The sequence below is a fragment of the Mustela erminea genome, chromosome 1 (genome assembly GCF_009829155.1).
Source record: "Mustela erminea isolate mMusErm1 chromosome 1, mMusErm1.Pri, whole genome shotgun sequence".
NCBI lineage: Eukaryota > Metazoa > Chordata > Mammalia > Carnivora > Mustelidae > Mustela > Mustela erminea.
The window spans coordinates 170407884-170428532 of record NC_045614.1 but is presented as its reverse complement, the minus strand read 5'-3'; the positions used below and the strand labels follow the sequence as shown (position 1 = coordinate 170428532).

Sequence of the window (20649 nt, the reverse complement as noted above, 5' to 3'; positions counted from 1 at the left end):
TCCAGTTTGTGCAGTGGTGGGTAGAGACACTACCTACACCAAACACAGGTAGCACCTAGGTACCTTCTAGGTTTAAGGCATTGCCTCAGATTCTCTGGGATATAAAGAAACTTAAAGTCCTGGCCTGGCTTGCAGGTGCTTTACACACGAGCAGGAGAAATAGCATGTACTCATGCAACGCTATACTTAATATAATCACTAATGTAAGCTTCCTTGGAACAAGGACTCTTAATCAAATAATTGATTCAACAAACACAAAGTACAAATGAGGTCCAAAGCAGTATGGTGTGGATTTTATTGAATAAGATAGGGCTCTTGCCATGGTCTCAAAGATCTCACAGTCTAGTTGGAAGGAGACACCTAAAGATGTTTGTGATGCAGTCTTGCAGAAAAGACAATAGCTCTGTCTGAGGGAGTCAGGGGAGGCTTATGTCTGATACTTGGACGGCATCATGTCTTTGGAAAGGATGTGGTTCTTGCAAGCCGAATAGATTGAACAATTCTGGTAACACTGAAGATTAGCCTGGAAATAGAAAGGAAAAGATGAACACTAAAGCCATTTTCAATTTTAGAATTTAAAGGAAGGCTTGCAGATCTCTGTGACTCTCTGTGACATACGGGGTAATGAATTCAAGGAGAATAGAATTCCAAGGCATGGAACTCCTTTCATGGATATGAAAGGAGAACAGAACGGTGCCCAACTAACGTTGACTCTAAGAGTAAGACAGCTTTAGAGTTGTCGTAGTTGTTAGTGAAAGTTGTTAGAGTTTTACTAATAGGTCTTTCTTCTCAGTGTCCACTGGCAATGCCTAACGTGTTTAAATTTGTAAAAAGTATCCTTGGAAGAGTGATAAGAATATGTTAGTAAAAAAGTTAGATTGAACTAAAGGCATTTTGTAACATATATTGCCAGAGACCTAACTTGGGTTGGAGAATGCTGACTGAATGAGTGAAGTGAGAAAGTGAAGCATAATTAAGTAAAGCTCTTCTAGAAGTCCTTTGTGACAGAAATCATGATTTTCCTCCAAATTTCTTGGCTTTGTTATTTGAGAGTCTCTCATATCTGCAGCTTATCTTCAATCCTGCTTCTGTGGTATTGTTTGAGTTTTCTTTCTTCACCTTCTGGGCTCATAAGAGGTTACTGACTTTTCTCTCAGCTTCCAGCATCTCATCCTCCTACTCTTCTCACAGTGACCGGCACGGTCATTCTAAAGAACATACTGAACCTTTGTTGAAACTCACATTAATTCTCTTTCTTCTCCACCATCTTCTCACTTTCTCAGAGGCTAATGTTCACACTTTTCACAGCTGATGTGGGCCCTCAATGGTTGCGCACATATTGATCTCCCCACATAAAGGGATACTTTTTAAGGACAGGGATAATGTCTTATTCATTTCTGTATTTCCTGAGTCTAGCACCATATCTTTCTCATGTCAGGATCTCAATTAATACAGGTTTGTTATGGACTTGTGTTCCCACAAAATTCATGTCAAAAGATCCAACTTCTAATGTGGCTGTATCTGGAAATAGGGCTTCTAAGGAGCTACCTAAGGTTAAATGATATCATATGGGTGGGGCCCCAATCTAATAGGACTAGTGTCCTTATAAGAACAGGAAAGTGGGGCACCTGGGTGGCTTAGTTGGTTAAGCACCTGACTTCAGCTCAGATCATGATCCCAGCCAGGGTCCTGGGATCGAGCCCAATGTTGGGCTCCCTGCTCAGTAGGGAGTCTGCTTTTCTTGTCCCCCTGCCCCCTCACCCCCTGATTATGCTCTTTCTTTCTCACTCTCTCTCTCAAATAAATAAAATCTTGAAAAAAAAAAAGAAAACCAAAAAACCAGGAAAGAGACACTGGAACTCTCTACATGCACAAACAGAGAAAAAGCACGTGAGGAAACAGCAGGACACTATTGTCTGCAAGCTAAGAAGAGTAGTCTCCTGAGAAACAAACCAATTGGCACCTTGATTATAGACTTCCAGCCTGGAGAGCTGTGTGAAACTAAATTTCTATTGTTTAAGCCACCAGGCTGTGGTATACCTATTCATATGGTAGCCTGAGACAGGGTTGGATTAGACATACATGGTGGGTTGTCCACTCGCTACTTTCCATGAAAGGTCAACATCAGTCCCTGTAGGATACTTGGTGTTGCTGATGACCTCCAAGTTTGTGTGACAAAAACAGAACAACAAGAAAGTACATCTTCAGCTATGGACTAGAAGGTGATTTCAGAGATTTATCCTCCAATAAGCCAAGAGAACATTCAGATATTTTAAAGAAATGTACTTCATAAGAGGAGCTTTATTTCTCTTGCCATCCTGCTTTTCCTACACAAACTGCTGGGAGGTGATGATGACCCAAGGGAAGTTGATGTTATTAGAGGAAAGAGCAAAAGAAGGATTGCTGGGAATCTGAGAATGTGTCTATATGTGTCAGGACTCATAGGGTTTTATTGAGTCATGAATCAAGCCTGTGGCATTCCGATTTTGATTTAAGATTATCCACCAGGGAGCAAATTTTGTTTGAACTTTGCTTAAACCTTCCTGAGCAAAGAGATCCTTCAGATATGTGCTGTGAACTTCCCCGTACAGCAGCACAGGACACTTGGGGGATGGATGTTTCACATAATTTACTGCGGGCTTCGGCTGGCCACACGCCACTGCTCCCCGCACGGCAGAGCAGTATTTAGAGAGGTGCTGTTGGCAATCTGGCCTTCTGTTTTCTGTTTAGTTGCTGCTCCATAGTTATTCTGGGAATTAAGATAGAAAATCAGAGTATTACAATTAAAAAAAAAAAGGCAAGGATAAGGGGTTTTATTCAGCTGCCTCGCAATGAACCCCCCCAAAATGGGTGAGGAGTATCCAAGCCAGGTCTTACTCTTGCAACCACCGTAAGTTTTTAACTCTTGCTATGCTTTCCCTCATTGAATTTATCTCACTGACTTGCTCCATTGTGCAAGCATGTTTGTGATGAGCTCTCCTCCACCCTTGTGTTTGGGATACAACTCTTCTTACTACGAGAACAAGCCTTCTTCAGGCTTGCATGATTTATAATTTTCACAAGCATTTCCCATCTTCTATCTTATTTGATTTACATTTTGTCTACATCGGGTTTTAAATGAATGAAAGATAGAAATTGTTTTATTCCGCTCACGTCCTAGTTCTACGCCTTCCAGCACTCTTCTTATTTATCCAGCAATGATTCGTTCAATGGTCATGGTGGGTCTTAGAGAAATAAGAATTCTGGGCATCTTTCAGATAAAAAAATAACAAACATATTCCATAGAGAATTTTTTTTTTTAAATGAACTGTAGGGAACTCAGATAATTAAGAAAGCACATGGTTTAACCAACTGAGCCACCCAGGCGCCCAAAAGCACATGGTTTAATACTGGTCCTTTGTTTCATGATTTTGTCATTTGTTGAATTTTTGCTTTGATTTCTGACTTGGATTGAGTTTCATCTCTCTTAAAAAACTGAATGTTTTATGACTATATAGTCCAGGTGACACAAGGGTGTTTGATCTCTTGTCAATTAGAAATTCTCAGAAAAATAGTACCTACGCAATTATCTTGTATAATATATAATTGGGAAATTTGAATATAAATAAGAAATAGAATCTTTTTTATAGTCACTGAATTACAATAAACAGTGGTGATGTATCAGTTTTTATAATTGCATCTCAGTTTACTGTTTTTTGATTGAAGTTCAGCCTAATTGAAACCTATTTCATTAGGGTATGATTATATATCATAGCATGATAAACAGAGGGCACAGGTGTCATGATTTAGTCCACCCCTGAAAGAGCAAAATAATTAATTTTTCCATAATTTTATATATTACCCTCAAGAAAAGTATGGGAAAGAAAAGTATAATATGAGTTAGTTTACTACTATCTGTTAAAATGGGAGCTATATCCTAAACCTTATGACTGACACTGAAACCATGAAGTAAAACAACTATGTTGGCGTATCAGCCATAAAATACATTTTGTTGCCTAGAATTAAGTTTAAAGGTGGGAACCGTGTGTGTGGGGAAGGGGTGAGGCACAGAGGGTGGGGTGGGGGTGGGGGATTAACCATGAATTAATTGAATTCTGTAAATCAATTAAAACTGTGATTAATATCATTAGTAAGAACAAGCCTATGATATTATCGCAATTTATGAGCACTTCTGCAATCCATATTTCTTGTTTCCATTAACAATGCTTACATGTTCTGATGGTTGCATAAAGAAATATTTGAAGAAAGGAAGTGAAAAAATGAGCCACTGCTTTTAGTACCGCTTGACCTTCCAGTTCAATTATACTTCAAGTTCAATAATACCAGAAAGAAGCTAAAAATAGCTGGTAAGAGGCAACCCACAGGGTGTGTGGATCTCAAACCAACACAGAGGACGAGAAGGGAAAGAGTGCGTCTGGCAGACGACGGCCACCAGATGGCAGTGCATCTCAAGGAATGGGGAGAAGCCGGCTTCTCCGGACCGCGGCTGCCAGAAATCCAGCCTGAATACTAAAGAGATCTGAAAGTATTCAAATGTCTCAAATCTTGCAGAAAACCTTGGGAAAACAGCCTCTTGCCAGTCGCAAATGCTTGGTCGCTGAGATTTAATCTTGGGTGGTTCGGAATGGAGCATTTATTTGATGGCAGATCTCTTGAAGGCAGGGCTGCCCGCCTCAGAAAGCTGCCGCAGCCCTGCACGCGGTACCTTGGGGCGCATCCTGAGGGCCTCTCTTCGCTTCTTTTTAATCTGTGCTCACGCCTGGGGTGATTGCACGACGCCAGTGGTTTCAGTCTCATCTACAACCTGGGGATGACCCACGGAATCTGCTGCTGCCTACTGAGCACCCCATTTTATTTTATTTTTAATTTTTATTATTTTTTTAATCTTTTAAAAAAAACTTTATTTATTTGACAGAGATCAGAAGTAGGCAGAGAGGCAGGCAGAGAGAAAGAGGAGGAAGCAGGCTACCCCCCGCCCCCCGCACCCCCAGCAGAGAGCCCGATGGGAGGCTTGATCCCAGGACCCTGAGATCACGACCCCAGCCAAAGGCAAAGGCTTTAACCCACTGAGCCACCCCGGCGCCCCGAGCACCCCATTTTAGAAGTTTCACGGATATCCTTAATACCACTAGTCTGCAGCTTGACTCTAGTGCGGGGCCTCCCAGGGTCCCCTCCTTATGCAGTGATCAACCAGTCCCTAAAGCCAGCAATCTAGGAGTCTTTTTTTAAACCCTCTCTTCCTCCATTCAGTCTTAGGGCCTGTTGCTTCTCTCTGCATCCACGTTTTTAGCGCCCTGCCTACTTTTTTTGTACCTTGATCCTAGCCTGTGATCATGTATAGAACTTTTGGAAATAATCTCCGTGAATCCATTTTTTTTTTTTAAGATTTTATTTATTTATTTGTCAGAAAGAGAGAGAGAGAAAGCAGGCAAGCAGGCAGAGAGGCAGGCAGAGGCGGAGAGAGAGGCAGGCTCCCTGCTGAGCAAGGAGACGGATGTGGGACTTGATGCCAGGACCCTGGGATCATGACCTGAGCCGAAGGCAGCCGCTTAACCCACTGAGCCACCCAGGGGTCCCTTCGTGAATCCATTTTTGCTGCCTTCTCATTCATTTTCTGCATCCAGAGCGACCTTTGGAAATGCCAATCAGATGGTGACACTCCTGGCCTGACCCTGACCGCCTCTACTCTGCTCAGTCTCTGTGAGTCAGGCACACTGACTGGCTTTCATTTCTCATTACCATGGTTTGGAATGTTGTTCCTCTCCTTTTCCCCTAACTAGATCTGATCTTTCAAGCCTCACCTTAAACATGAGTAGCTTAGGAGGCCTTCCCTATCCCCGAAGACTAGGTCGGCCCTTCCTGTTAGAGTATTTGTCACTTTCCCTATCATACTTATAGTCACTTATTCATTGCTCTCTTTTAGCCCAGTAGTGCCCTGAAGAAAGACACCATGACTGACTTGTCCATCACTGTATCTTCTGTGCCTGGCACAGTGCCTGGGATATAGTGTCATTTAATACCTATTTGTAGAATGGATGATTTCATAAATGGAAACATTTGTAAGAACTACATGAATGAGTTAATAGACATAATTTATTTTTTTTAAATGTTGGCCATTTTTTATAGAGTTTTTGGGTGGCATAGGGATGTGAGTGGCATGTTTCCAGACTGAGGACACGGAGCATGGTTAGACAATTCTAACTGTATTTCTTCTGGAGTGTGTTATGGGTCCATGATCTTTCTACAGTGTTGGGGAAGTCTCACTAGCACCTAATACGGGGGGGTTGAGGGGCAGTGAGAGAGAGAGGAGACTCTTGAGGGTACATGTCTGGTTGGCCTTTGGTTTTACTTTATCGGGCTTCAAACAGTGGTGTCATAAGAGCCTCTTAATCTCATGAAACAAACTGAGGGTTGCTGTGGGGTTGGGGGTGGGTAGGGAGAGGGTGGCTGAGTTATGGACATCGGGGAGGGTATGTGCTATGATGAATGCTGTGAAATGTGTAAGACTGATGATTCAAAGACCTGTACCCCTAGGGCAAATAATACATTATATGTTAATAAAAAAAATAGTAATGTGATAAAGAAAGTCCCTTTGCCTTTCTTTCCTATAGCAATTTAGAGCAGGAACATAGTTTATTTGCAAAGTCTAGAGTAGGGCTGTCCAATAAAACTTCCTGTGTTAATGGCCACATTTTTATCTCTGTATAGCCACTCTGGTGGCCCCTACTCTTATGTGGCTTTTGAACACTTGAAATGTTGTAAATGCACATTAGAAACTCAATTTTTCATTCCGCTTAATTTAGATGAATTTATATTTATATTCAAATTTAAATTTCAACTAATTTGTATTTAAATGTTAATAGCTATCTGTGGCTAATGGCTCCTGTATTGGACTGTAGTTTGTAGAACTAGACGACATGAGTTTTGCTGAGATGAGGGTGGCTGAGTGGGTCGGAGGGTTCATCCTGGAGGGCCTTGCATTATAAAGAATCTGAGTAATGAATTTGGTATGCTTTTCTTTACACTGATACTCCCTTTCCAACAGGCATGTAGAATCCAATCATCCTGGAGAAGAAATGATGTGGATCTTTTCTTGATAGGGAAAATACCAGGGGCTGTTTTATAAACCTGGCTTCCCCTCATTCCTAGCGTGTGGGCTCATCTACTTCAGTGTAGTGGCTTTCTTTGTCTATCACATAAAAAGATGCCTCAAACTTCCTCCAAAGTCACTTTCAGAAAGCCGTTGGTTGAAATATCGCCCTGCCTCCTGAGATACTAAACAGTAAGTCTTCAAAACAAAGGAGCAGCTATGATATTTCTGAAATTCCAGTGTGTCTTGTTAGTGTTGATATCGAACCATTTGATGCTTTTACGCATGTTTCATGACATCAAAGCACTTTACAAAATTGAATTCATGTTTCTACCACTTGTTCAAATTCAGGTATCGGTTAGAACAGTACTTACTACTTAATCTTTTTGTATGGAAAGTACATGAGAAGTACATCATCTTTTTTTGGTGCATGTTTGCATAGTATACAGAAGAAATTCAAGCTTGTATTTGTATGGCACACTAGGGTCAGTGGACAAGGCTGCACGTGGCTGGAGGGGGCTGCCCAGGAGCCTTGAATGATGGAGGCTTTTTTTTTTTTTTAAAAAGATTTTATTTATTTGACAGAGATCACAAACAGGCAGAGAGGCAGGCAGAGAGAGAGGGAAGCAGGCTCCCTGCTGAACAGAGAGCCGTTGTGGGGCTTGATCCCAGGACCCTGGGACCATGACCTGAGCTGAAAGCAGAGGCTTTAACCCACTGAGCCACCCAGGTGCCCCGAATGATGGAGGCTTTGACCATCTCTGATAAGAGCTGAGGAAGTTGTTAACGCTGCACAACTATAACCCATTTGTCATATTGCTGTTGGGAAGTTCTGTTGACTTGATGCTCATGAGGTCCAGGGCGATGCTTCCTAAAATGTAGTGTGCATGTGAGTCAGTTAGACACTTCATTCAAATGCCGATTCTGATTCGGTAGTTCTCAAGTGGGTCTGAGATCCTGCATTTCTAAAAAGCTCCCAAGCGATGCAAATGCTGCTCGTCCGCTGACTTCACTTCAAGTCATAAGGTGGAAGGACAGAAATCTCACTTACACTTTGGTCAGTTTTGCTTTGAACAGTCTTTTCCCATCGCTACAATAGTCTTAAATTCTGCTAATGGTGATATGGTGCTATCAGTCCTGGTAAGAGTGGATGGAAACATTGATTCAGACTCTTTCTTGGGGCTGGAAAAACAGCCCCAAGAAACTAATGGGTAGTGGGCGGCCATGTGTTTACATTTTCATTAGGAACAGTCCTCGAATAAGAGCAGCAGGCTCTTACCAGGCAAACACAGCATTCATTAGTTCATGTGAAAGGCCACCTCTGATGAAGAGGTTGGAGGAGCTGTTGAAATAACTGTGGAATTAGGAGATCTGCCTTCTGGATCTAGCTCTTCCCCCACTGGCCAACTTACAATAGGAAAGGTGTTAATTATGTTTCTTGGAGCCTCAAATTTTCATCTTTTGAGCATGAACCACACTGACTGTGGAAGGACAAACTCCCTTTCACTTTTCTTCTTCCCATAGATATTTGCAGTGTCATGGACATGTTGATGGGCTGCGAGCTATTCGGTAATAACCAGTAAGGGAAGTTGATCTATGGGTCACAGAAGTGACTACTGTATATAAAAAGGATAAATTTTAAAGTAATGGTAATACCAGGTGTGTGCTTCAGGGTTTTGTAGATCCACTTACTTAAATTTCAATCTGTTCATTCCTTGAGTGTAAGGACACTTGTCTTAGGGTCAAGCTCAGGGCAGGTACTTAACAAATTATTGATTATAGTGATAACGGTGGTGGTAGAAAGCATTCTGTGATGATAGCCCAGAGCCAGGCACAATATATGTGCACAATAAATAGTAAATAGAATGAATGAGATCAGTAATGGCAACTAAGCCACTGCAAAAGGCTTTCTTTTTCAGAGGTGAGCTCTGTCAGCAGAGAAGCAGCTTTATCCCCACTATGATCTCACAGAATCCTGACAGCAACATGTACATCTTCAGACTTTTTCTGCTGCTCTGCCTCTCAACACTTTTGAGTTTTCTAAAATGGCTCCTTCAGGTTTGTATACTGGTTATCAGTTTTTGTCCTCATAACCCCAGCGTGGGACAGAGGAGCTTGGGTTATTTGGGATTGTCAAACTTTTCTTCAGCTCTCAGCAGGATTTATAAGATTATGACTTTAAACCATAGCTTTCCAGTTAGTAACAATCTCTTTATTGCTTGTGCGGCAAAGCAAATGGAAAAAAAAAAAAAAATCAAGGGCCGTACATTTGCACAGATAAGTGTGAACATTTGAGTCAGCACACACTCAGGGACCTCTAAGCAAAGAGAAACGGGGAAGAAGGTGATCAGTGAGGCCTAAGTATGAACTGTCCAGAGTCTCTGTAATCTCAGATTTAAAAACAAGTCGTAGGTAATTTCCACAAAGAATTTCACTTTCTAGACTCTGTCTCTTCCCATCTCTCGCCCCATAAATAAACAAGATGATTATTTTAGTAATTTCTGTGTAATGAATTAAAATTTTCTTTGTTTTAGCAGCTAAAACGATGCTGCGGCTCTCCTTTTATGTCTGTGTCCGTGGTGGGAACACCTTCTGTCATTTGACATTAGCAGGCTCTGGATTTGGAATAGTCACGGGATTCTAGTCAATAATTTATCATTCTCTCACAAATTTCTCAGATAATACAAAACCAACAAATCCAAGCTGGATTAGCTTTTGGCAGAGAGTTTTCTTTTAGAGATGGTATTTATATAGCTCCTTCCCTTAAGGCATGCAGGCTGCTGGTTCTCTTCTCACTAAATAGTTTAATTGCAGTAGCATTTCTTAAAACCTGCTCCTCCCCCCTGTCTTCCCTACCTCAGTTTACAGCCTTGTCCCAGCCAGGGTGATGGCCCCAGACGTTCTGGGGTGGGGGGTTGCCGGTGTGTGTTTTTGTAAGAACCACGGCCGTTCTGATGCCTCCTCTGTCCTGACTTGAGAAGCCTGGTTCACACTGTCACTCCTCACAAGGTGGCCTGAGAAGAAACCTGGAAGAGTTCTTTCTTACTCCTTTTCCTTACCTGCTACATTAGACTCCTTTGCTCAGATTTCAAATGAAGTTCTCAAAGATTCTTGTTGCCTCTCCATTTCCACACCCACTGCCTTGAGTCAAGTCCTTCTGATTTTTTTTCCTGGTCTTCTGGTCCACGGCAGTTGCCTATCCTCTGCTTCCTTCCTCACCCTTCCAGTTCAGTCTCCAAACTGTGACCAGAGTAACCATGACACACACGTGGGATTACGTCCTTTATGGTACACTCCCTTCTGTGTCCTAAGTCTGTGGCTGTGGGCGTGACATATAGATGTTTCTCCATTGACTCTTCCTAGCCTTGCCAGTTTCACTTTGATGTCCCCTCATTTCTTCCTTTTGCTTGTATCCCAGGTTCTGATTACTCTAGACTTTAGATTTCTCAACTCTACCAGGTTTTCTTATTTATCATGCATTTACATGTTCTCTTTGCTTCACTTATCTTTGTCTATTTTGCATGCTCCTAGTTGCTCTTCAAGATCCCTTTCACAGCTCATGCTCTTTTGGAATTTTTTTTTTTTTATCACTCCCTCCTATCCATCTTTCTCAGCATAATTGATTACCTCTCATTATCAAACCTTGTCATTCCCAATCCCTCCCCTCCCCACCATTTAAAAAAATGCCTCCTGCTGGATACTTCTGGAGGATTCAGTGGGATTTGCAGGTCCACTCCTCTCTGAAGCCCAGTTCCTGTTTGCCCTGTAGTCAGTCAGTCTGTACTCAGACTCATGGGAAGTCTTTGGCCTTATCAGCCAAGGGGAGGCTGGAAAGTTAGCTGATCAGAGACATCTGGGGGACCCAACTGGGCCAGGCAGCCCTTATTCTCCCTGGGCACAGGGCCCAGGCATCTTAATTCTGCATTTCTTGGCATCTGCCTTTCTTGGCATCCTAGGTGCCATTCATTTAACCCCAGGGCAGAGAAAGGGGGACTGATGGGCCAGCTTTGCCCATGATTCACACCAGCCGAGAGGTACTAGAAACCTGAAGGCAGGAGGTGTGCTGAGGGGAAAGTTCCCATGAGCAACCTCCTCCCTGCCCACAGGCGGGCTCCCATGGATCGCTCCAGCCTAAGATGACTGTAGGGCTCACTGTGGCTACAGATGGTGACCTGTGGGAAACACCATAGGTGGTCTGTGTATTCTTGCCCTCAAATAAAGCAACCATCTCCCTGAGGCCAGATCTTGCGAGCTCTTGGGCTGGTTATTTTGGGAACTTGGGGAAGGGGCAGGAACTCCATAGCTTGGTCAGGGCTAGGCAGGGATATTTCCAGATGGGGAGATACATGGAATCCTGGAGCCTTGATGATGCCACCAGAACAGAGACATAAAGCATGTCACTTGTACTTCCTGTGTCTCAGCATCCTGGATGGAGTGGAGTTGACATCAGGCTACAGAAAGAGGAAATCATGGGCTGGGCTGGCTCGTTATTCACACTAGGGGGCAGGAGGTGTGATGAAAAGCAAAGTGCCCATGAACCAGCTCCTCTGAATCCATAGGCAGGCTCCCAGGGATCCTTCCTGGAGTCTGAACTCCTCAGGGCTGTGGCAGACACAAGTGGGGACTGTGGCCACAGATGGAGGCCTGCGGGAATCACCATGGCTGGTCTGTGTTTGTTTCATTTTCCCTTTCCATATGTAAGGCAGGAACTGCCACCTCTGTATTATAGAATGAGGGAAAGTTCTTGCCCCAGAGCCACAAACAGGCCAGGCAATGGCCTGGGGAGGAAGGGGGTTGTAGACACTGCTGAAAAACTGTCCCTGGTGCTGAGACACCAGATTGGAACTGTACCCTCTGCCCAGGGCTTATTTGTGTGCCTCCTGCCCCATGTGCCTATGAGCTTCTTGAGGGCAAGGACCATGTCTCTTTTAACTTTGTGTCCCCAGGTCCTAGTAATATTAATTTTCCATTACCATAAACTTAATGGCTTAAAACAACACAAATCTATTATCTTCTAGTTCTGGAGATCGAAAGCCTGAAATGGCGCTAACTAGACTAAAATCAAAGTGTTGGCAGGGCTGAGTTCCTTTTTGGAAGCCTTAGGGAAGAAACCACATTCAAATCTTTTCTAGCTTCTAGAGGCTGCCCACATTCTTTGGCTCATGGTATTTTTCCATCTTCAAAGTCAGTGATGGCCGGGGTGGTGTTTCTTACATTGCATCAGTCTGACACTCTCTTCTACTTCCCTCTTCCATTTATAAGGATGCTTATAATTTTCTTATCTGGTATTTCAAGATAACCTTTCTATCTCCGGGTCTGTGGATTTACAGCCTTAATTCCATCTGCTACCTAAATTCCCCTTTGCCACTTAATAAAACATAATTATAGGTTCTACAAATTAGAATCTGGATGTATGTGCGTGCGCGAGTGTGTGTGTGTGTGTGTGTGTGTGTGTGTGTGTGTGTGTGGCATTATTCTGCTGCTCATCATGCCAGTATAGAGTTGGGTTCATATTAGGAGATAAATAAAATTTGCAAGACGAATGGACAGGGTCTATGGTGAGTGTGGCTTGGCTTCTGTCAAAACAACTGGAAAAGCAATGGTAATTAGGGAGGTGCTGGTGGTTGGTGAGGGAGAAATGTCCTAGTAAGAGTGGAAGACTTTGGTTATGGGGACTGATAATTGATTTTTCTGTTAGGTCAATGTGGCAACCAACCCTAACATGACCCCCAGTGAATCTTACCTCCTGATGTTCACATATTTGTGTAATATTCTCCCCTTGATTGTCAGCAGGACCTGTGACTTGCTTCTAGACAACAGGATATGGCAAAAATGATGGAATGTCACTCTCAGGACTAGGTTATTTATATGGCAAAGGTGACAGCATGGATTTTCTATAGTTATGTTACCTTATATGACTTCAGTCTTAGTAGATTGGAGCTGGAGACTCTCCTTGTGGGTTTGATAAAGTTGGAGGCCATATCAAAGAAGCCTGTTCTGCAGGAAGCCTCCAGGACTTAAGGGAGACCTCCAGCCAATAGCTAGCAAAGAGCCAGGGCCCTCAGTAATACAGCACAAAGGAAACGAATCATGTCAACAGCTTGAATGAATTGGGAAGTGGATTCTTCCCCAGTTGAGCTTCCAGATGAGGATGTAGCCTAGCCAGCACCTCGACTGCAGCCTCGTAAACCCTGAGCACAGTTAAACTGGGCCCAGACTCCTGAGCTACAGAAACTATGAAATAGTATATGTATGTTGTTTCAAGCTGTTGAACTTGTTTTAATTTGTATGCAGCACTAGAAATCTCTTGCAGCCAATTTGGGAATGATGGAAGGGATGGAGATAGAGCTACTCTGCTCATGCCTATGAGGAAAGAGTTCCTACCTGCAAGTTTACCTCTATTTTACAGCTGGAAAAATGAGGAAGAGAACATTGAAGTGCATTACTCTTTATCCAATGTTCAGTGACAAAGATAAAAAGAGAATTTATTATTTGGACTTCTACTGGGCTTCCTGCAGCCCCTCCTGTGGCCACAGCTTAGAATTGAAGTTCATAGCAGGGGATTTTTCTTCATTAATCCTCACAGCAGTGCTTGGAAAGAAGACTTCTTGAGGGTTTTTTGGGCTGCTGTCTTCTTTCAGACAGAGATCATAGTTGTCTAAAATCATGGTAAAGATTCAGGTAAATAGCTGGGCATGGACGAAATGACACTCATACTTAGCAGTGAAGTTATAAAAATTGTATAGCAAGCTTATTGAATATACTGTTTAACACCTCTATCCTATGGCTATAAAGATGAATCAAAACTCAGCTTAGATTAAAAAAATTTTTGTTTGAAATGGCTATTTTAAATTCATTGCTAACAGTTAGGTGATAGATTTTTATAAATGTAAATGACTTTAAAATCCTCTTGCCTAGCCACTGTCCTCATTTCACAGATGGGATTATTGAGTGCAAAAAGATTAAGCGAACTGTCTCACATTAACTGTCACACAGTTAATTCTTACTCGAATCTAGTTTCCAAGCTCAGAGTTTTGTGTTGTCTTCGCATATAAACTCTGGAATCAGAATTTATGGAAGATAGTAACAGTCTGCTAAGTCCACACTCCTGCTTTAAACACCAAATATATCCAAAGCATTCCAGACACGAAATGATCTCCCTGTACATGAATTCTAAAGGAAGTAATGTGATTCTTTGGTGCCTCAGCTTCTATTTCAGTTGCTGTCTGTTGGCCTTGTGAATAATAATTACCCTTATCTTCCGTGGTTAGGTATTATGGTCTGAATTTTGGTGCTATTTTTCACAGGCCTATAGACTCTCTTGTTTTGGACTGAGAGACCAAGGACAAGGGGCTTGGAGTTATACTATCTTTATTCTAGGGTGGGGGAACCAGGCAGGGATTTGGAGCAGAGCTCAAAGGGACACTTGCATGTGAATTGAGCACCGAGACTTTGACATGGGTATCCTATAGGGCAGCTTGAAGAATGTGTGTGGGGCCTGGAAGAAGAGCTACTACTGGGTTGCTTGCTGCTGGCTCCGAGAGGGGCGGGGTGCGGTTCCTGCATAACCTCCTTCCAGAGCTGAACACAGAATCACAGAATGTGAGGGTTGGCAGATATTTTGAAAATTATCTTGTTCGAGCCCACATTTTAACAGATGAATAGACTCGGGGTTTGAAAGATGACTCGATTCAGAATATAGAGTTAGTTAGGGGCAGGCTTAAAAGTTGGAATCTCCTAAGTATTATAACTATTACTTGTTCATTTGTTTTATTTATTTTATATCTTTGCTACTATGATTTTTAGTCTACTGTACCCAGTAATTGACACAACACACACATACATCTTTGCTCCTCCACCCAGTTACTGGAACTGGTGATAGTGTTGAGAGCCAAGATCTAAATCCACAAAAATGTTTTGAATGCTTATCATGGAGGTAGTGTAGTAGAGTAGAAAGATCACTGGATTTGGAGTTAGAAGACCAGAGCTAGGCTTCAGGTTCTCACATATTCATAAGTACAGGGTAATCAACTTTTCCGAGTCTCAGTGTCCTCATCTATAACGTGCAGGTAAAGAATTAAAGGTGAGAACAAGGGAGCGATGGCTTGGAAGTTGTCAAGGTGAGGCTGGGACAATGGGGTTCAGTGATCATGATATTTAGGAGTCTGGCTCCCTTGAGAGCTGTGACTTTGTATACTTCTAAGTACTCTACAAATGTAATTTTATTATGTACTGGGCCCTATGGTGAATGCAGGACCAGTATTGCCTGAGGCCTAGTCCTTGTCTCCAATAAAGTTATATTAAAGTGATGATCTCAGTGCATAACAGGGTAGCATATTACTGATTGGCCAATGAATGGTGACTATGGTGAGGTGACTATGAAATGGGCCAATGAGGGAGACTTCACAAGGTTAAGACTTGAGCTGGGTCATGAAGAAAATGTAACAGACAGGAACAGACCATCTTGGGTCAGTGGAACACATTGATCCGACATGGAGAAACTCAAGGACAGGTGACTGAATGAGAAAGGACACACAGAAGTGACGTATTTACGAGAGTAGGATTAAGTCATGGTGGATATGTATATCCAAACCTTGCATTTCATTATGCAGACAATAGGGAGCCACAGGTAGCTTTTGAGCAGGATTAACTCTTCCAAAGTGATGGTTTAGGAATGTTCCTTTTGCAGGCCTGTTAATTGGTTTGTAGTAGGGATTACAGCAGAGAGAGCTGCTTATTCTTTCTCCTCCTCAGCACTTCAGGGGCATTTGTCCTATTGACCTTTTATAATGACACTTAGAAAAGGGTTGATATTATGCCAGGTTCCACTTGTAAATGATTTCTGAAATGCCTCTACCTCCTCTCCTGGGCTTATAAATCCCGTTCCTTACTAAACTGCACAAAACCACAAAGCTGATTGCCTTGTCTTAGTATTGAGCCAAATGACTTTTAATGACTAGCAATTACATTATAGAATGACTGACAACAAAAAGGTCATTTTTTTTTTTTTCCAGGTTATAAGGAAAGGAGAGAGAATCTTGAAGCCTCATAAAGGGAAAGGAGAACAATTAAGGTCATTGCGTCCATACCTGAAGAGCAGGATTTTTTTCCCTCCTCTGTGTGTTTACTGTGTTTCATATACTCTCATTTAACTGACTGAGCAGAGGTTATTTTACCTTTTCTAGTGGAAGATTTTTCAGTAGATTAGTTGTTTCACTTACCACTTACCACCATTGACATTCTACTTTTCAATCAGAATATTCACATAATAAAAAAAATCTTGATAATATTCTGGTGCCCGTTATGTAAAAAGCATTATTTGAATGAATATGAAAGGAATGTTTTCATATTAGATGTTACTGGCTTAAAAGCTATAATCAATGAGAATATATTATTTTTATTTTGAACTTTCTTTTTTCAAAAGCAGACTAGTCACCAATTCAGGATCAAACTGGGAGAAAAAGAATTAGAGTGCTTCTTGTCATTGAAGTGACACCAAACATAATGGGAAAAAAAGAATAATTCAGTGGGATTTAATTTTTATTCACATGAAAAAATAGAGAATGGTACAGTGTTTCACCTGTATAATTAAAGAGACTTTTGTGTTGGTGAAAACTGCTCTGTGATTTATACAGTACCTCTCCTACTCCTTAGAAATCATCAAGGCCTTGGCTTAGATTTAAATAATAACACCCTCACAAAGATGGAGAACTTTTAAAATCAGGAAAACTCTTGAAATACATTCAAATTCATGTATATCTCTTTTATTTTATATTAGTTTTACTTTTTCCTTCTTGCTAGTCCTTTTGTATTCATCAGTTTAGAAGCCTAAGTGTGGGACACCTGGGTGGCTCAGTTGGTTAAGTGACTGCCTTTGGCTCACGTCATGATCCTGGAGTCCTGGGATTGAGTCCCGCCTAGGGCTCCCTACTCAGCTGGGGGTCTGCTTCTCCCTCTGATCCTCCCCCATCTCACGCTCTCTCTCTTTATCAAATAAATAAATAAAATATTTAAAAAAAAAAAAAAAGAAGCCTAAGTGTGTTAGTTGTCTCATCTAAGGAATGAGGATGAGGTTACCTTTCAAAGATGTTCTTAGTAAAAAGTGGTTAAATAGAAATGAATACCTTATAATTTCAAAGGGTTGTGCATATTATTAGAGACAGAAATTATTTCATGTTACTGTGCTCCTGATGAAATGCTTTGTCATCTGGATGACACATTTAAATGTTAAGAAATGAAGCCTAGGAGAGGAGAGGTTTTTATTACTTATTATTATGTTATTGTTATTTATTATTGTTTTCTGATGTTGTGTGACCTTGGGCAGGTCAGGTCACTGAACTTCTCTCACTCTGATCTACACTGGGACCTCTCATGAATATATGTACAGGTATAAACTCCTAACTCTGGTGTGCTTACCTCTAAAAATCCCAAATACCTCCTTCACAGCATTCCTTTACCAATGAGAAATGAAAAAAACAAATTAAAAGATAATTTTATTGCAATATTTGTGCCATGATTTGGCATCTCAGATAGGCACCCCATACCCATACCCATCTCAGGCCTAGAGAGAGAGAAGCAGTAGTGTCACATCTCCATATGCTTGCACAGTTTTGCTTAACTTGGCCTTGAGATTGGGGCTCTGAGTCCAACTGGCCACTGATGGTACCATAGGCTGTCCATGTAATTAAAGACACTTGCACTCCTTGGGCAACTCCTCTCTGGCCATCTGTGGCCTTGGCTCTTGCTCCAGGTAGCAGGGTATGGTGGTGGCAGCAGGGGAATGAAGTTCCTGACCACTCCAGATCTGGCAAAAGGGAAACATGCAACTTGGGGGATTTTCTACCATGAGCCTAATTTTCACCACAAAGTTGTTGTGAAGACCTGTAGAGGAACAATGGGTTAAAATACTTTTAAACTATACACTGCCATGAGAGTTTATTGAGGGTCTAATTTCAATGACAATGTTTTGATATTACTGTTTAGCTTTTATTTGATTTATAATGAAGCAGAAGTAACCTTTGTTACTCAGTGAAGGTTGACACTACCCTCCCTTGTTCCCCTAGCACTCCAGAAGATGACTTTGATATCCTCAAATAGGTAATTCCAGGTTAGTCTAGGCAGAAGCTCAGGGCATTATTTGACAATGGAGAGAATTAGAAAATGTATGAGAACTATACCCCACTATAACAAAAATTAGAGAAGAATCTTGGATTTTAAAGAGAAATGGTAAAATACACATTTTAGCAAAATGAAAAAATTAAACCTTGAGGAACCCTCATTTGGAAAACTTTCTCTGAGCTTCATATTTCTTTTGCTTCACTTCTTAGCAAAAAAGAAAGAAGTGAATAGGCCATAAGCGGTTTCTGGGGAGCAAAGACAAACATGAGTAGAGCTATACATATGTAGTATATCATTATATACATACATATATATTCTCACATATATCTATATCATCTATCCCTTATCTCTATGTATCTATAAGTGGGAAGTTTTTAGAGGCATTCTAAGAGAATCAAAGTGACTTGATTCTTCTAAGTTTTGGTTTGGGGAGCAGAGACAGGAGCTTGGAAGGGAAGCCCCATAAATGCAGGGAACCAAATGGACTGAAAATAAACCAGAAGGACTGCTATTTTGCCAAGGCAGAAATAAAACTTATTTTCATGTAAAATATTGGATTAAGTCAGGGGAACAAAAATCACTAGGACAACATTTTAAATTTCAAAACAAAGAAAAACCCAAACCGTACTCAAATTATTTCCTGTGATGGTACAAGTGGCGATATATATTAACGTTTATAGTGGTCTATTTAGTTCAGAATTTTCAGCTACTCTGTAGACTGTCACTGCTGAGAACCTATTGAAATATCTTTGTAACCTATACTGGAACATCTCTGCTAGCTCGTGGTTTGGTGTCTTATAAAAATAAGGCCATGGTGCTGACTGGCACGCTAGGGTGAGCTGTTGCTTGCCTTAACAATGTTGATAGAGACCAGAGTATAGGTACTTATGAAGCTGTTTGTAAAGACTTAAACTTTAACAGGAAAGATACTGCATTTGTCCCCATCAACTGGTCGCAGGTAATTGTTCTTTAGCATTCCCCTTGACCAACTGCCTATCCGCCAAAACTTTCGTTTATTTAGTTAAAATCTTTTTCATAAGGATAGAAGCATTTTTATTTTTTAATTTAAATTCAAATGCCCAACATACAGTACATCATTAGTTCTTGATACACTGTTCAATAATTCATTAGTTTCATAAAAAACTTTTATTTTTGACCCAAGCCAATCTCTCAAACTCTAAAACACATAAGAGGAGAAATAAGGTTAAGACCATGGGTTCCTGAAGCACTTGGGTGTCTTAGTCTGTTAAGTGTCTGCCTTCAGCTCAGGCGATGATCTCAGGGTCCTGGGATCCAGCCCCGCATGGAGCACCCTCATCAGGCTCACTGATCAGCAGGGAGTCTGCTTCTCCCTCTCTCTCTCTACCCCTCCCCACCCACTCATGCTCACTCTGTCTCTCATAAGTAAATACAAGCTTAAAATAAAAAGAAAACTGGGTTCAACAAGGTTTTACTTTATTGGGGTTTCCTTTATCTAAAAAAGTTTACAATCAGACAAATAGAAAACAAGCAAAGCCAAAAGAGAGGTAAGAAGTGGATGTTACAAGGAACTAGCATCCAAACTTTCCACTCAGCCAAATTCAAGCTCTCTTCCAAGAATATTCTATTCAGCATTTTCTGGGTCGCCTTTCTGAGAACATTCGAGAATCTCCTGAATTTTTCCTTCTTTAAATTCTTATCGTTAAGAGTAATCTACCCCACACCCTAGAACTATTTGAGTCACATCTTTTCTAAACTGTCTTATAGGTGTGATTTAGTAGTCCTACATGTCAGTGTGGAGTTATAAGCTTTGTGAAGAAAGGACATCTTATACTTCTTTTCTCTATTTGCACATTGTAGGCATATAGTAAATGCACTCGGATGCTGATAAGCACTGCAGAACTAGAGGAAATCCTCAAAGGTAAGGATTCATATATTCTCAATGTATTTTACTAGGGTAAAATAGTAAATACATTTACTTGATGTTATTTTACTAGAACATTTTATATATATTAAATATCATAGCACTGTGAAAATGAAGAAAACAACTTTCAGGTTCTAACAGAATCCCTGTCTTTTCAATCTCATTGCTGAACTCTATTTCCTCCTGCTATAAGTAGCAAGCATATTGTTGGGCTAAACGTGATTCTCCCATTTAAAAGCAACTGTTCTGAATCAAGGAAAACAAAATTAAATAAATTCTGAAAAGGGAATGAACAATAGTAACAGGCTCAACACCCTTTTGTTAGGGGATTAAAGCATTAATCATCCTATTATCTACTATTTTGAGCTTTGCCAAAGTAGCTAGAGGTCGATAAGCATTAGTTCCAATTAAAGAACTTTAGAAATTTCCCACTTGTATCACCCACTGTTTTGGACTGAAAGAAGATGGATGATGATAACATGGTCTCGATAGTCTAATTGCAGCTTCTTTCCATTTTTGCTAAGAAATTGTAGAAAAG

At 41.2% G+C, this 20649-nt stretch overlaps 1 protein-coding gene across 1 annotated transcript in view; it reads left to right on the top strand.

Moving 5' to 3' along the window:
- Positions 1 to 20649, top strand: part of ZPLD1 (zona pellucida like domain containing 1) — a 237172-nt gene that overhangs the window by 8912 nt on the left and 207611 nt on the right. The window contains exon 2 of the mRNA XM_032350228.1: positions 20048 to 20108. The gene's annotated coding sequence lies outside the window, so the exon portion shown is untranslated. The remainder of the gene's footprint in view (positions 1 to 20047; positions 20109 to 20649) is intronic.